The 17,885-nt window shown below is 43.0% G+C and overlaps 1 protein-coding gene and 1 long non-coding RNA gene across 5 annotated transcripts in view; one reads left to right on the top strand and one right to left on the bottom strand.

Moving 5' to 3' along the window:
- CDK6 (cyclin dependent kinase 6) overlaps positions 1–17,885 on the top strand; it is a 240,845-nt gene that overhangs the window by 191,493 nt on the left and 31,467 nt on the right. The gene's annotated exons all lie outside the window — the stretch shown is intronic.
- LOC130542044 (uncharacterized) lies at positions 522–6,006 on the bottom strand. The gene is made up of 2 exons (XR_008956300.1): positions 5,857–6,006; positions 522–4,490 (listed from the first exon to the last, which is right to left on the bottom strand). It is a non-coding gene; the product is annotated as an uncharacterized LOC130542044 (long non-coding RNA).

Genomic DNA, 17,885 nt, shown 5'->3' with positions numbered 1-17,885 from the left:
GGTCAGATTAATCATCTTTCCCGATAGTCCTTCCCTGACAGGTAATGAGAATTGGGACGTGATCCTCCACTTGGCTAAGACTGAGTCATCAAATACATACTGAACTGGGCATGCTAGGTCTGTCATCCATAAGTTGAGTGAGGCCTTTTTAAAACCGTTTGCATTTTCAGCCAGAACCATTTATTGGGATGATAAATTCTATAAGGTCAGTATCCTTTAGGTGAAGAAATTCCTTTCTTTTGTCCCAGACTTACCTCTCCCACATGTTAGGGATTGACCCCTTAATTTGATGTTCAGGATTGGTGAACACAACCAAGTTTCCTCTGATTGATTTTATAGACTTCAGCCTTATCCCCCGCTCTTGGGTTTGCCTTTCTAAACTAATAAGTCCCCATTCTTCAGTCTGTCAGTTGACTGAGGGCAAGAACTGTGAACCATCTGAGATTTTACCCTCCTAGCGAGCTAACAGATTAGCCTGCCACTGTTTCGTGGTTGCTGGCAGAAGACACAAGACTCCTGGATTAGAGACAAGGACAGTTTATTACTCACAGAATAGCAACAACCAGAGTATGAGCATGGACACCAGCTCCCACAGGGAAATGAGAAGAGGGCTGAGTGACAGCTGTACACACAGCAGGTTGTGTTACACAAATCAAACTCCAGGCTTCGGTCCGCCTGACCTTTGCCCCAGCGGGAGACACCCTGTTAAAGAGAAAACAGCACCTGCTGGTGCTCCAGGGGGACACACTATCTCTATCTTCCAAGGCTGCTCGCTTGAAAATCTAGTCCAGGACCAAAGCTGCTAGTGCCTCTAGCCCACAAGATGTAGAAGTGCAACAGCTGTCTCCTCCATCCCTTGCATTGCGGTTCTTTCCTCTGCTTTCATCATCGACATACCAAGGTCTGTGGCCAGCCCTGCAGTATTTAGATGAATGTAAGTTAATGCTTTTATGTCTTGTCACAGAACATGAAACTCCACAGGGTAGGGGCGTGTTTGCTTTGTTTACTTGGAGATCCCCAGAGCGTAGAACTGTATCTCACACATAGTCGACATTCCATAAATATCTGTTGAAGGCGCCTGTGAATTTCCTATCTCCTTTTTGCTGGGATCCGGTCGTTTATTGGCTTTGCCACGCAGATGCACCAGTTGTCGGAGTGCCTTGGAGAGACTGCTCTCCGTGATTCTTGAAGTCCTTGCCTGAACTGTTCCCCGCCAACTCCCCAGTTCACCTCCTCACTGCTTCATTTCGTCCTTCAAATCTCATCTTAAATGTTCTTTCCTCAAAGAGGCCTTCTCTATGCAGAATAAAATCAGAACCCTATGATAGTGTCACTGCAATAGCATCTTGTTCTTTTCCTTTGTAGCACTTATCACAGTTGGCGAAGACATATTATAGTGTCTTCTCATTTAAAACCTGCTTATCCCATCACTCGTGAATCTGTGGGGCATCTCTGTTTTGCTCACCGCCGTACACCGAGCATCTAGTAGCACGGCATAAAGCAGGCCCTGGGTAAACACGGAATGAATGCATGAGGGCATGGAACATGCAGCGTGTGGCTCAGCGCCTGTCCTTCTGAGTAGTCTGGGCAGAAAGCGGACCAAGTGCATTATTCAGTCCTTGCCTTCCTCGAAACAGTTTTACCATATTTCTCCCCGGTCACACGATCTCAGAATTTTTCTTCAGTGAAGTTTGGATTTTATTTTATGTTCCCCGAAAGCACTTAATTTTAAATTTAGAATTGTTACATCATTTCACTAATCAAAGCAATGTAAGCATATTAAATAGATACTGGTTCTAGCATTTTTCCTCTGGTAAGTCTCATGTTTACACTTACATATATTCAACCCACTTACATCATAAGGAAATGAAACTTACCAAAACCAGGGATTCCTCTGGCTTTTCTTTGAAAAACCTAGCAGGTGGTTAAGATTATTCTGGGCACTATGGGAGATAGCAAAGAAGTGAAAGATCACTTGTCACTTATATATACCAAGGTCTGTGGCCAGGACCTCAAGGAGGTTATAACCTACATGAGCAAATAAGAAAAATGGACCCGATGTGTTAGTGCGTAATAATTAGCAACCAGTAGCAGACTGTGCAGGCTGAAGTGCTAAGCTACCTGGTACAGATTTAAACATTACAAGAGCTTAGAAAAGTTCAGTGTTACTCTGAACTGGACTAGAAAAATAGAGGCTTCATGAAGTTAGTCCTGAGCTGGATTCTGGAGATAATCACTGGATCTTTAACAAGAACTGCATTAGACAAGCCACAGAAATAACAGTGTGTTCTGGGAAAAGCACGATCTGGCTGGAGTGGCAGATATAAGTTGGGAAATCATGTGTTTTATGCACAATCACTGTTGGACTATAAGAACTGCACACACAATCTTTATGACTTCTTTTCCGGTCAGTTTAACAGTGCACAGCAATGAAGCCACACCTTTGGGCAAATACAGCTGGGATGAGAGGCCAAAAGATGGAGAGCCCTTCTAAGGAGTATCCATGAAGTAAATAAACTCTAAAGGAAAGACTTGGAAGGTCATCCAGTGTACTCATAAATTCCAGCTATTACCAGAGATGAAAGGGAAGTGAGAGGCATGAAGAACAATAGGAAGGAGTGTTCCCCAGGCCCCTCCAGCTGCCTGTTTACAGTAGGGGAGGAGCAGCAGGGCTGCCCAGATGGCAGAGCCGAGGTTAGAATGCAGCTTCCTTGCCCTAAGACCTCTTTAGGAAATCCTGTTTGTGACAGTGGCTTCCCTGGAAAGTAATCCGAAGCCCTCCCTGTGTCGCAGAAGCAGCGCTCCTGGATCGAACAGCAGTCTCTAATGCGTTCGAAATCTTATTATCATGTGCACACAGCAAGATAGAAGCTGCCTATCAGGTGAGGCTTGGGCCAGACCTTATATTGCAAGCATTTACTTATCTTGCTTGTGCCACTGAAATGTTGGTAACACAATAGCTTAAAAACAAGATAAGCCTCATCTTTCTTCCTGAATGGGTATGTGAGGGAATGATGGTTTTGATGGCCTTTAAAAAGCAGGAAAGGGCAAAGCCCTGTGATGCCATTTCTCTGGCATTGCATGACTTCATTAAGAGAATTCCCTTAAAAGCCTGGGAAACACAGCTTCAGATTGAAGAGAGCTGAGTGAAAACACCCTGGAATCCAAACCAAATTCACCAGAAGGTTCATCTCTAGAGAGATCCACTCTGACATCCGCGCACCTGGGGTCTGTGCCCTCCTTCTCCTTCACTTCTGCCATTCAAGTGCTTTTGGACGTGGGGGCAGACAATTTGCTTTCTATGCCAGACCTCATAAAATAGGATTTGTCTTCCCTCGGCAGACAGGTGGCCAAGCCGTGACAGAGAGGGCTCTGCCTGGCTGCTGGCCCCTTTGGAGACGCAGCCCTGCCCCGGCGCAGCGCCAGGCCACGTATCTGACCCTGTGGCCTCGCAATCTGGAGGCCCACGTTGGCAGCCCTGGGTGCTGACAGCTTCGGTCAGTTGGTGTGGAGTTCCACTGGCAGACAAAGAGAGCAGGACAGCATTCTGCTCCATGTCACTTCTGTGTGATGGAAGAAACTTCTAAGGCCCTGGATGTGTGTGGAATGATGAAATGGCTGCTCCAGTCATTGGAGTCCAGGCTTTCCTCCCTCTTTTTCGGGGGTGGGGGGGAACTCCAGGCCTTGGGAAAGGAATTTTGGCCTTCTCGGGCTATACACATTACTTGTTGGGTAATTCTGCACATACTCTGTGCATCAGGAGGAAATTTCCCAAGGCTTTTTCTTATGAGACTAGATCAGTCCTTAGGGTTAATTATTCGGTATAGAGGAAGTAGTATAATGGAGAAAAAATAGACTTCTGGAAGCCAGGGAGGAGAGGGTCTCAGAATATCAAATTGCTCCATGAAGAGAGCACACGACCATTTTATGACAGGCTTGGAACACAAGAAAATTATGATTTGAATTCTCTAAACATCAAAAATATTCCCTTAGTTATATATGGCCTCTGGGCCCAGTCCCCCATATCCTTAGGGAGCTTCCCTTCTCCCAGAGAAAATGCAGCCAGATTCTAGTGAAGGAGGGCGCTGTGGCTTCGGTACTGTTCCCTTCAGCAGACTCCAGAATCTCTACTTGTGAGATAATAAAATGACCACTTTCAGAAATAGGAAGAAACTGGGTCAGGACTCCCCAGTTCTGACTGAAAAAGGTTCTGAGTGCCGCATCTGACCACTCCACGGACAGCATTGATGGGGGAAAAGACTGGACCCCGTTCCCTGCTTTTTTTGCCTTCTCCTGTCCCCCTCAGGGCCCACGTGAGTAGCACATTTGGCCTTGTTTTCTTGGGACCCTCCGGACCCATTTCTTTTCTTTCATCATCTTTCCTAGAACTGATATGACCGTTCCGCAGGGAAGAAACAAATGGTACACTTGGATGAACTCTGCAAAGCACAAAGAGCTTCTCTCGTATCCCTGCTTCTGAAGTGATTTTTCTGTATTTAAAAAAAAAAAAAAAAAAAAAGGAAAAAAATGAGGACACTCCTAGGCCGAATAGTAAAACCTTGCTTCTATCTTATCTGGGGTGTTTTGAACCATGTGGAGAAAGCGCTAGTGATAAAGCACATGGATTGTGAAGTAGTGGTTGACCTGCTTAACAGAACCCAAGGAAGGCATTCTTGAAAAGCACTTGAGAATTCTAGCTACTACCAAAGATGAAAGGGACGCGAATAAACCTCGTCAGCTCTGCCTCTTCTGTGTCATCCTTGAGGGTAAATGGCAGCTCCTCAGGTGGCCATTCCTCACTGCTCGTTGGCCATCACCAGAGCATCTTACTTGCTTCGCAGCCCTCACTGCTTGCGTGACGATTCTTTTCCTTTCTCCCTCCCTGAACTGTCAGCCCCACAAGGTAGGGACCACGTAGCCCCTGCGCTCAGCGCAGTGAGGAGTTGGTCACAGACCCACGAATGTGCAGAAGGAGCGGATGGGCCACTGACGGGCAGGGTGGCAGACTGGCCCCGAGTTCCCCGCAGACTCGCGGGTCCTCGGGATCCCCTCTCTTCCTAGCGTCAACTGAAGAACATTCCTTGGTCTCAGCATCAAGCTCACCAGGGTGGTGCACTCATTTTTCTTTTTAAAAACCGGAATTTTTGTTCAGGCAGAGACTCCCGTCCGCTAAGCGCTCCATAGTCATCTCTGAAGGATGCGGTGTCGTGAAGTGGTCACAGAAACCAGCTCTGCAGTGTCGGGCTCTGCCTCCACCACTTCTCAGCTGGGGGACGGTGACTCATTATTAACCATCATCTCTCAACCTTCGTTTCCTCAACTGTAAAATGAGGGTATGAACATAGACGTCCCACATCGGGTTGATCTGAGGTCGAATGAAGGAGTGCATGTAACGCACTGAGCTCTGGGTTCTGCATTGCATCTGCGTAGGGGATCTTAGCCACGATCCTTATGGTTCGTGTTGTTAAAGGACCTTGGTGTATCATTTTTCTAGAACAGGGTAAGGAGTGGCTTCTTGTCAAAAGTAACATCAGACGTTGGAAGAATTTAGTCAAAAAGCCTAGGGCCTGGAGTGCGGGGATTCTAGGCAGAACCTCACACCTAGGGCACAAAGCATGAACTTAGGTCACAGCTGACTGGGCGGTATGGCCAAATGACTCAATACTGAAGTAATGACTAATCGTCGCAGGGCTCCCTGTGTCCCCTCCACCCCACCACAGTCACCACAAAGGCTAAAACTGATCTTGGCTTCTGGCGAGAGGCTGAGCCTACGTATCGTACAAGGAGTCTCAGTAAACCCATCTAACAAGGTGAGAGAAACCAGGCAGGGTGTGCTTCGGTGAGGGGTCTACTCACTCCTTGAAAAGGTGGAAGGGGGGCTCCAGTTTTCTTTTCCTTGTGCCTCACGGAATCCAGAGTGCAGTCCCCGATGCCTGTCAGCCCTCACGAGGGAGGCTTGTTCTGAGCCACAGGAAGCAGTGCCTCACACCAGCTCATAGGGAAACTCCAAACAGTCAGCAGGAAGAAACTCAATCACAGATGAAAATGATTTTGTCTCACTATTTCTTCTATGCAGTTTTCTGAGGGGGGAGGGAGGGGACGAGGAGACATTTGGCTATGAGAAGTTCATTGAACAGAATGTACTTTAACTGTTTCCTTTCATATCTGGGGTTGTGTGGCTGCCTTGCTGTTTTCAATCAAGGAAAGAGCCATGACTTATTCATTTAGGGATCTTACTGGATATAATTGCCTTTCGTAGTGATTTGTAAGGCAGATGCTCCCCTCTCCCATCTCAACTCAGAGAGGAGCCCCATTTGTTTTGCTTTGTTTCGTTTTAAGATTTATTTTATTTATTTGAGAGAGAGAGCACGAGCGGGGGTAGGAACAGAGGGAAAGGGAGAGAATCCTCAAGCAGACTCCCCACTGAGCACAGAACCCGACACGGGGCTTAATCCTGGGACCTCAAGATCATGACTTGAGCCGAAGGCAGATGCTTAACCGACTGAGCCACCCAGGCACCCCTGGACTTTTTAAGTAATCTTACGTTCTATGTAAGTTTTATTTTTTAAATAGTACATATTCTTTCATTTAACAAAAGTAATACATGGTTATTGTGCAACAGTTTTTAAAATATGAGTAAAGAATACAAGATGCCTAGAGTATCTTACTGTACTAGAAAGTAAGAAAATGTTTCTAAAATAATATAAAAATGGAGGGCACCTGACTGGCTCAGTCGGTTGAGTGTCTGACTCTTGATTTCGGCTCAGGTCATGGTCTCAGAGTCATGAGATCGAACCCCACTGAGGCTCCGTGCTGAGCATGGAATCTGTTTGTCCCTCTCCCTGCTCCTCTGCCCCTCCTGCTGCTCTCTTGCTCGCTCTCAAATAAATAAATAAATATAATAATAATAATGGGAACATATCACAAGAACACAGAATTTGGCTTGAAGAGACCCCTGGACAAATCTGATACCATTTGAACATGAAAATACATAATTATAGTAATGGATTATAACCCATTAAAATAATGAATGAATTCTTTTATTGAATAAAACAAAATCCATGAGTCCATACTGATAGAAATAGATAGAACAGAAGAGAAAGCTCTTTCTTAATAGTAGAATGCTAACTAATAAATACAGAAGGAATTGATAGAACTAGAAAGTCATCAATAGATGCTAAAACTTTGGGTGAACATTTGGTACAAATCAGGAGATTTACATAATTTCAAAATTGCTCTCCGCAAAATACTTTCTTTTTTAAAAAGGTAAGGAGAAAGAAGAAAGAAAAATAAACCATAAACCAGTGATCCAAAGATTACCATTACTGATGGTTTAACAGTATCTTTTGAGTGTTTTCCTATGCATTATAACGTTTCAGTTTTCTTATAAAAAAGAGCTCATGCTTTTTTGTACCTCCTTTTCTCATGTAAAAATGTGTCCAGATCTTACTTATGTATATTTAAGTACTCCCCGGCACATAGTAAGCATGTGGTAAATGTTTATTGAATGAATGAAATTTGCAAGGATTTTTAAAGCCAGATTGTGGTATCTGTACTGGTAGTAATGTTTTCCATGTTCCCATGACTGTTTCCTCAGGACTAATTCCTGAAAGTGGAATAGTGAGGTAAAGAATATTCAAAAACCTAATTGATGGGGTGCCTGGGTAGCTCAGTGGGTTAAGTGTCTGCCTTAGGCTCAGGTCATGATCTCAGGGTCCTGGGATTGAGCCCCGTGTCGGGTTCCTACTCAGCGGGGAGTCTACTTCTCCCTCTGCCTCCCCACCATTCGTGCTCGATCTCTATCTCTCAAATAAATAAAAATCTTAAAAAAAAAACAACTAATTGATGCACGGAAACAGTTTGCCCTCCAGATTTTTCTACTTTATTTTCCCACCAGTGGTATATTAAGTACATGCCTTTCACTACATTTTTAAGGAGAAAGATTGGGATTAATGTGTGCGAAACACCATCCAGAGTAGGACCTAACAGTTGACAGTTAGAAAAGAATAGTCGTCAAGTCCTCTTCACTCTGCATGCAGATAGATTCTGTGAGGGCCAGAAGATGGGGATCGCTGACAGTTTCCCAAACCCTTTACTCATATACTGGAGTTTCTGTTCATGCAGAAAGCTCCCAGGTGGGATAGAATCTGATTTTAGTTGAGCCAGTCATATGCCCTATCGTGTCCCATACCGTCCTCTCCCAGTATCCGTTGGAAAACCCGATCACCTGCACTAGGCCTGGAGTCTGCCACATCAAGGTGTAAATGTCACTGAAGAGAAAAACCAGGGTCCAGACTGCGATAGGCTAGCATTGAGCAGCTCCGCCGCCGTCAGCACAGAACCTCCAGGAGAGCGTCCTTCCTTTGAACGTGACATGCTTGAACATCAGCATCCAGTTCGGTCTCCAGAGGTGCAGAGTGCAGGGTGCAGAGGTATCCGTGGGCAGCTGAGCAGGTTGCCCTGTCATGCAGGCTCGTGCCCGAGCCAACCCTTACCAGCTGACTTCAGCCTCCACTCGTTGGAGCGGGAGGCGATTATGTTCTGATCCATACATGATACAGATCATTAAGCAGAACCAAGAAGAGAGCTACTTTTGGATTCAAAAGATGAGGAATCCATAGAACTATATACCATAATTTGGATTTGCTCTGTTTTCCCTTTTGGCTCCACTGGCTCTCATGTTCTCCAGTGATGACAGTTGGGCTGATTGAGAGCCGTTAGTCAAATCCAGTAATAGTATTAATCTGTGGTTGGAAATGACTGTTAAAGTAAGTGCCAGCCTATTCAGTTGCGGTTTTTCTTTCAGCTTCCAATTGTGCCAGGCTTCCAGCAGAAGGAATAGAGGCTGTGGGAAAGGAAACCGTTGATAAACGAAAGAAACCAGAAACTGTCACTACCCATAACAAGGAAACAACAACAAAAAGAGAGAGAGAGAGAAAAGGTGGGGGAGACAAAGGAAATGGTACAAAGCGGTTTAAGACTGCACAGTCTGATGTGATCTCTAGGCATGAGGCTAGTGTGGTCGTTGCCTGGGCACTGACTCCCGATTTTCCAGTGAGAGCAGGAAGGCTTTAAGCACCAAACCCCAGCTCTTGGGTAATCCTGCTGAGCAAAAAAGCTTCTCTTGAGGGAAGAGAATGACTGGAGCTTAACTAAAGCTATTTTTATCAGCTTCCTAACATGCTCCTCAGATCACTAATACGCAGAGGAAGCTAGAGGTCTAGTCACCAAATTGTGTTAAAAGACTTTACCCCATAATCCTCTTTGCTGAGTTTTCCATAACAAATACTCAGTAAAGTTGCTACCACTGATCAGTAATCAAGAGATGCATGTTGTGGGACATCTCGGTGACTCAGTCAGTTAAGCATCAGACTCTTGGTTTCAGCTCAGGTCATGATCCCAGGGTCCTGAGACTGAGCCCCACACCGGCCTCTGTCTCAGTGAGGAACCTGCTTGGAATGCTCTCTTCCACTCCTTCTGCTCCCTACCCCCTCCCCCCCGCCCCCGGCTCACACACTCTTTCTCTCTCTAAAACAAATAAATAAATCTTAAGAAAAGAAAAGGAAGGAAGGAAAGAGAAAGAAAGAAAAGGGAAGAGAAAGAAAAGAGAAAGAAATGCGGGTTGTAACTGAGAAGTGCTTAGCAATCAAGGTCCCCATTTGCTGTTTTTATTTTAAGAAATTTATACTGGCAGCTCTCCATGTTTTTTCACCAAAGCTCCAAAAATTTTTTAATACTTTAAAAAGAAAAAAAAAAAACTTTAAGTAAGTCTGTATTCAGTGAACTGGAAAATTAAATGGATCTACAAAGAAACAGAAGACGTAAGTTCCAGTCATATTGAGGAGAGTCTGAACATACCACACCTGGTACATTTCACTACCTCCCAACAGAGAAAATAACTCTTTTATCAGCTATTCTACCATATTTCAGTGTTTCCGAGATGGTCATTTTTTTCATATTTGAGTGTTTCTAGAATCAGGATGTAACTTGCGACCGATTGGTAGCGTCATACATTTGATGACATATGGTAGTTCTGCTTGAAACGCAGAAGTTAGTGGTTTTCTTCATATCATTGGTATCCAAGAGCTGGTTAACTGTGGAGGTCAAAAGACGTTTTCAAGCATTAGTGGGGAAATTTCATTTGTAGACATTTTTATTATAATTGAGTATGTAAGCAGCGTTCCCTGGGACATTCAAGGAGTGGACTAAGGAAACTGAGGCTCAGAGTTCATGTTGCCCCCGTGGGTCAGGGCCGGCTGGCGGCAGAGTGGGACTGGAGTCCATGAGTGTCCTGGAGGGTCCACAGAGGGTGGGTTATCCTGCTACCTGTCAGAGCCCACGCCTTGCAAAGCAAGACTGTGCAAGGAAAACCCCCTTTGCTCTGAAGCGTCCTTCCGTCAGGGCATTGGCAGAACTCTCACACAAGTGGGGAAAAGTACCAGGAGAGTTCAGCCTGAAATGAGGGGATCAGGGAAACCTGACACAGTAGGATGTTGTTCTGTGACAGGACTGTGGGATCCGTGTGGCCCTGTTACTCAGCTGCTCCAAGTTCAGTCTGAAGACTCTTCTTGGTATCGGGGACTCCTCTCAGGGGCCAGGTTTATCTCTTGAAATTAAAAAAATAGTACTCATGCTAATAAAATAATAACTTCAAAGATATATTAAAGATATATTTAGGTAAATTAGAGGAGAACGGTTTGGTTACCACATAAAGAAAAATTTAAATGCCCTTTAGACTTCTTAGTATGCAAAATCAAAGTAATCAAAGGTGTGTTTTCGTTATGTGACACAACCTGAAAGTGCTTTTTTTTAACCAAATGTTTCATTTGTGTTGCTGACATAAAATCTTTTGTCCATGATACCCTTCTCTCATAAAGTCAAATACATGGCAGATAGAACCCTCTAGAGAATGTGCTGTGCAAACAGATCATAAGTAGAGTCATATGCCCTCAACCTCCTCATTCTCAAAATTCATTTTTTTCATAAATAAAACAAAGACTTCATGCTAAGGCCAGATATTGACTTGAATATTTGTTTGGTAACATATGTTTTTTAATGTGTGGCAAAATAGTTATCAATAAGCAACCATGATTAGCAATATTGATTCCAGCCCCTATACTTACCACATACATAGCTGTGTCTAAGTTACAAAAGTCTCCGGAGCCCCAGCTTCCTCTATAAAATTAGGCTAGCTAGCAATGGCTCTGTTTCAGTTACTTGGAAGCATTAGCAAAATAGATCTTACCAAAATAGTTCTTATCCCATTTCATTAGGCAAAATGTATATGGCTGTGTTAGAACTGAGAAGTAGAAATTCACAGAAGTGTTACCAGTGATAGATAAACAGAAGAATTAAAATGTTCAAACTCACTCTAATTGGGGAAATACATATTCTAACAGTAACGTAGTAATGCGTTCAGAAAGAGGGAGTGTATTTCATTTACTACTATATTGAAGGGGGAGAGGGAATGGGCTAACTAATTAGCTTTACTGCCATGGATACCGAGTGAGAAAACACATTTCCCCCCATATTTGTCATTTTCCTGACTGCATCATCTCTAAATTTTCTGAGCCAGTGATCTTTGTGAATAGCCAAGCAGAATATCACGGGCAAATTAAATTCCGAGATTTCGTCCAGAGACCAGAACAACAGCACCGAATCTTCTTTGCATATTGAGACCCAGTGAGAAAAAGAGAAGAAACCATGGAGGGGCGTAGATGGGGCAGTAACCCAGTATTAAGCAAACATGAGTGAGTCCGGAGTGAGAGTTCATTGTCTTTGCTCCTTGATTGATGGCATGACTTCTGGGGAGCCGATTTTACTTCTCAGCAGTTCTAACTGCTCCATCCACATAGTTTATTATTTTTGTGGCATGTCTGCTCTATAGAGTGGGGCAGAAGCCGTGATCGCTGTCCTTTAACAGATGAGCAGAGAGGTGCAGTGGCCTGCCCGCCTGCGCTCAGTGGTTCGTTAATCAGTTACAGAGCCAGCATTAGGAGCTGGGGCAGATTCTGTCTCCTGCTTTATTCTCCTTTCCATTCCACGTGTCTAAGTGCTTCTATCTTGTTCTAAAGAAGCCTCTACAGGGAAAACAACCTGACCCTGTTCTAAAAATAGCACTGTTACCTGACAGGCGGGTCTGCCAGGATGACCGTTTGCAAGTGTTCTAGGGAGCTAGGATTTTATAAGTTTTTTTCCCCCAAGAGGAAGTAGCGATGAATCCTGCACCAAAAATAACGCCTGAACTGCTAATTCTGCTTAGTAGGTGGTTTCCCAGGGATGATCCAATGCAATGAGTCATGGCTCTGATTGCTTATTAGCACATTATTTCTCTTTTTTACTAACCCCCAGTGCTTTGGGGTGTATGTTTTTTAACCTTTTACAGTCTTTCTGGGAGGCTTACAGTCTTCATACTATTGAATATAAACCATTCTGCCCAACATGTCCCTCTTTTCCTTCTTCCACTCTTCAAATCTAAAATAATCTGTGACTCAAGAGAGGATAATGCATTTCCACCCCGAAGCACTAAAACGCAGCTACAATAATAAAAACAATCTAGGGACACCTAAATGGCTCAGTCGGTTGAGCGTCTGCCTTCAGCTCAGATCATGATGCCAGGATCCTGGGATCGAGCCCCACGTCAGGATCCCTGCTCAGTGGGGAGCCTGCTTCTCCCTCTCCCTCTGCCCCTCCCCCCTGCTCGTGCGCACGCACTCTCTCGCTCTCTCTCTCAAATAAATAAAATCTTTAAAAAATATATGTAGGTTTAAAAAAAAAATCTAGTACCAGCAGGAGAAATGATAGACATTTATGGAACAGAATAGAGAACCCAACAAAAGACCCCAATTTAGACAGTGATATGACTTACCAAAATCACAAATCCTATAGGACAAAATAAGATAGGGTAACTAGTCAACTTGTTGGGGTGGGGGAGAGAAATGGTAACCTGATCCTTACCATGGAGCAAATTAACAGGTAATTAAAAGAGTTCAGTATTAAAAATGAAACCATAAAAGGATAAAGAAACTGCAGGGAATATGTATCACCCCAGAATGGAATAGACTTTCAAAACATTACAATGTCACAAAGCCAGTGCCTGGGTGGCACAGACAGTTAAGCGTCTGACTCTTGGTTTCAGCTCAGGTCATGATCTCGGGGTACTGCACACAGAGCCTGCTTAAGACTTTCTCTGCCTCTCCCTGTGCCCCTCCCCCGCCTCAAATAAATAAATAAATCTTTTTTTAAGTCACAAAGAAAAAATATTAATATACTTGACTGTATAAAAATTGAAAGCTTCATCAAAAAATTAAAATGCCTCAAAGTTAAAACGGATAGGGTAATTTTGGAGAAAATGTATGTAATGAATATGAGAAAGGCATAATTTCCTTAATGAATAAAGAGCTCTTAAAATGTATTGGGAAGCCAGTAGCCTACTTTAGTGTAGCTGTCCCACTTTCCTGTCACATTATGCCCGAGTCACAGTGCTAAGTAGCTTTTATAACCAATACAGTTCAGACGACCCAAGAGAATGAGAGAAATGTAGATCTTATTTTTCATTCACATACTCTTTGTTCAAAGGCAGTTTAAGGAAACTACACATTATGCTATAAATACTTGAGGACAGTTTGTCCACACTGACACTTCCATTTCCTAAAATGAAACCCTCACTGGCCCACAGGGGGAAAAAAGGCTGGCTTTGTTAACCAGCTTTATTTCAACAAGCACATCCATATGGTAAGAACTTCCTCTGATGAGTCATCCACAGTTGTCAAACACCAACTTTCCTTTGTTTGACCCATGCAGAAATAAGTTCTGTGGAAGCACAATGCAAGAGTCTGAATCATTTAATTGTGTTTTTTTTTTCATATCTGAATTTGCATCCATCACAAACCCAGTGTGCCCACCCTGAAAAATTGCATTCTTCAAATATCACAGAAAAAATCCCATTCGTATGGGTCTGTTCTGTCTAGATAGTCTGTGAAATTGCTAAGGAATGTTGTGGGCTTTGCTTCCTGTGCTAAATTGTTGAGTTATCACACATTATTGGATTCTACCCAAAATGCTCTGGATAGGAATACTATATTCATACAGGATACCAGTTGTCTGTACCATTCAGAAAGGAAAAAAAAAATAAAGATTATTACTGCTCCTTGTCATAAGATAAAACTCTATCTAAAAGGGTAGGTAGAAATGTGTGTGCAAATATTTTTTTAAAAATATGTCCTTGAGTCTTGTCTTCATAGAGGCTTGAGTCATATCATCACAGCTTTGTTATGACTTCTAGCCACTTTCTTGTCTCTTTGTTCTGGTTCAAAGCAAGGTCTATAGAGCCCAGATTCAGATCCTGCTCCTGGGATATGGTGCCATCCTTAGTTTGGTGAAAGGGAGGAGATCTTTAGAGATACCATTTTATCCATTTGTATATAAAAAGAGAAAAGAATTAAAGTGATGCTTTGTGATTTTTTTAAAAGTACCCACCCATCACTAAAAATATAAATGCACTAAATAAGCCTTTAAAAAAATTAAGGTGGCTCTTGGGTCAGTAAAATGTTATCCTGAGGAAATAAATGCTAACTTTTGCTGATCACTGCCCTAATCTCTCAATACTAGTGTCACGTGTAGAGAGCATCATAGGGCCAGCACCCGTATTTGTATGCTAAGCAGATTTTTTTTAAGGACAAAATGAGAAAATCAGTCATCTGCCATTTGGTGTATTTTTAACCAAAGATTGAATCCAATTTGAGAATATTTTTGGATCATTTGTAATACTCTCTGAGTGATACTTTTGGTTCTTTTTTGAGCAAAACTGCTTTTTTTTTTTTAATAAGCCACTTCAACCAACAGACACTTCTATTTGAGAAAATTTCTAGTGATTATTTTCCCCCAAAATCAACATTAAAACCTTCAGCCCTGGATTATGTCATTTCGATGACAGATGGTTGATGTCAATATTGGAGTGTTTGCAAGAGAAAGCATGCGTGCGTGAGCATAGAGGTGCCCAGAATTGTATGTTCTTTGATGAACATGTTGTGTCAAAGACAAAACCTGGTGGATTCCTAGAAGAAATGTAAGAAGTGGCTTTGCAAGCCACAGTTTTGTGACCTTAATATACCTAATATTTGCTCTTGGAGTGTGTCATTATTAGATGGGCTAACTTTTACATTTGCTAACTTTTATTCTTTGTATATTGCTTTGATGTCCATGTACCTGAGAGAGAAAACTTGATTCACTTGTGTCGCCATGAGTCCATGTGGCTAGTTTGTTTTCGTCTGTGTGGCTGATTAATCTCAGCACTCTGTCCTGCTACACCTAGGCAGAATTTCAGAATCCTTTCTCAGCCCAGCTCGAAGCCTGTTGCTACCAGTGAATTAGATGGGACAAGATGAAAATACTTGTCGTCTTAGAGTAGTAGCTCCGCGCCGTCTCTATTGGTGGCTGTCTCTTTAGGTCATGCACTTGCCTTGGACTGTTTCCGCGTGTAGACTGGTAGTGCTCTTTCCTTAGGCAAGATGTACAGTTGACCCTTGAACAGCACAATGTTTAACAGCACCAAACCCCTCCCTGGTGCAGTTGAAAGTGGATGTATAACTTTTGGCTCCCCTCTAACTTAACTACTAATTAGCCTACTGTTGACTTGAAAGCCGACAACATTGATCAACATGTTTTGTATTTTAGATGTATTATATACTGTATCCTTCCAATAAAGGTAGAGAAAAGAATATGTTACTAAGAAAATCATTAAAGAAAATACGTTTACAGTACTGTAAAAACAATCTGCATATAAGTGAGCCCATGTAGTTCAAACCTGTGTTGCTCAAGGGTCAACTGTATATAGTTTTACAAGGTCATTTGCTAAGAGAGAGTAGTAACATCTTGAATTATGGTATGAGGAGGGAGCTTACCGGTATTCTAGTCTCTTATCACATAGTGGCAGTGAGTTCTTAGGTGAAAAGACAGTGAAACCTGCCTGGACCACCTTCATTCTTACGGTTTTGAGAGATGCTGATCTGATTTTTCAAAACAGCCCTTGGAAATCACAATGATAATTTTTTTTATGATTTTTCTCTCTCTTTTTAATTTCTTTTTCTACAACCTTTTGTTCTGGGTCTCCCGTATAGGGTGACCAACCATCCCATTTTGCCTGGGACAGAGAGGCTTCCTGGAACACAGATTTTCAGTGCTAACACTAGAGCCATCATGGGCACACTGTGCTGGTTGGTCACCCTATTGCTGAGTGCCCTACTCAAATGGCCAAGTATTGAGGAGCATGGGTACCAAGGTTCTCACTCATGGACCAGCTAACTCCCTGTCACAGCTTTTCTTTCTCTCGTAGGAAGGCACAATATAAAGAAAGGCTAGGAATTGTAGACAGATGATTTTATGATGGGGTCTGATGAGCTTCCAGATTGGTTGAGGTATGTCTCTAGGTTACAGTTCTTCTGCAGAGTGAAGGTGATTGATAAACCCTGAGCCCAGTTAATAATCAAAGCCCGACTAATCTATGGCACTGATTCAGCCAGGTATCCTAGTAATCTCTGATCATTTTTCTGTGTTTCCACACACCACCATTACCCTTGCCCCAAAGGATCTTCCAGCATGTTATCATTAAAGTTCTTCAACATCAAGCCCAAGATAAAATAGAGTATTACAGCTAGAATTTCCATATAGGAGAAAGATCCCTGCTCTGGGTTTATATGACAGACAGAAGACATCTTTCCCCAGGGTGCTGAGCCTGAGACGTCTGGCTGTTAATGAAGCCTCTTGCCCATGAGAAGTGAGGTGATTCCAGTGGGGGTCACACATTCTGGACTTGCCTCCAGTTTCCTGGTAATGGGGAATATTAATATAAATGCTTCACCCTTGCGAATTCCTGCTTCTTAGATTTGACTCAGATTTCTTTTCCCTCTGCTAAAACTTTCTTTCAAATGCAAAGTTATGTAGTACTTGGTCTGACATCGGGATGATAGTGAGGATGAAAATATAATAATACAACGAGGAACCCAGCCTGTAGAAAGTACTCAATGCATGACCATTTCTTTCCTGCCTTAAGAACTCCCCTGAGCAGGGGCACCTGGGTGGCTCAGTTGCTTAGGCATCTGTCTTCACCTCAGGTCATGATCCCTGGGTCCTGGGATCAAGCCCCGCATCAGGCTCCCTGCTTGGTGGAGAATCTGCTTCTGCCTCTCCCTTTCCCTCTGCTGTTCTCCCTGTTTGTTCTCTCTCTCTCTCTCTCTGTCAAATAAATAAAATCTAAAAAAAAAAAAAAAAAAAAAAAAAAAAAAATTTTTAAAAGAACTCCCCTGAGCAGTATGAACAGAGAGCAAGAGAAAAGGGAGGCAATGTGAGAGTAATGAACATGTAATTTGGCAAGAAAACTTACCAGAAAGTATATAAAATGAGTACTTGGATCCCAGACACAGAAATGGGACAAATCATGTTTGTTGCACCTATTGGACAAGAACATTCTCAGAGAGAGAAAACTTGATTCACTTGGGTCACCTTGAGTCCATGTGGCTAGTTTGTTTCTAATTTTAAAGTTCGGAAAGATACTGTATTTATTAACATGAGGAAGGAAGTGTTACAGACTGAATGTTAGTGTCTTACCACCACCACCACCACCACCACCAAACTCAGATGTTGAAGCCCTCTCCCCCAATTTTGATGTTATTTGGGATTATGTACAGATTGGATTTGGGATTATTTAGGGTACTTTAGGTCAGGAGGTGGGGCTCCCAAGATAACATTAGTGCCCTTATAAGAGAGACCCAAGGAAGCTTGGTCTCCTCCACGTGAGTATACAGCCAGCAGGTGGCCATCTGCAAACCAGGGAATAAGTCCTCACCAGACACTGATCCTGTTGGCACTTTCATCCAGGACGTCCAGCC

The sequence above is a fragment of the Ursus arctos genome, unplaced genomic scaffold, assembly GCF_023065955.2.
Source record: "Ursus arctos isolate Adak ecotype North America unplaced genomic scaffold, UrsArc2.0 scaffold_3, whole genome shotgun sequence".
NCBI classification, from domain to species: domain Eukaryota; kingdom Metazoa; phylum Chordata; class Mammalia; order Carnivora; family Ursidae; genus Ursus; species Ursus arctos.
This window is presented reverse-complemented; position numbering and strand designations above follow the sequence as displayed.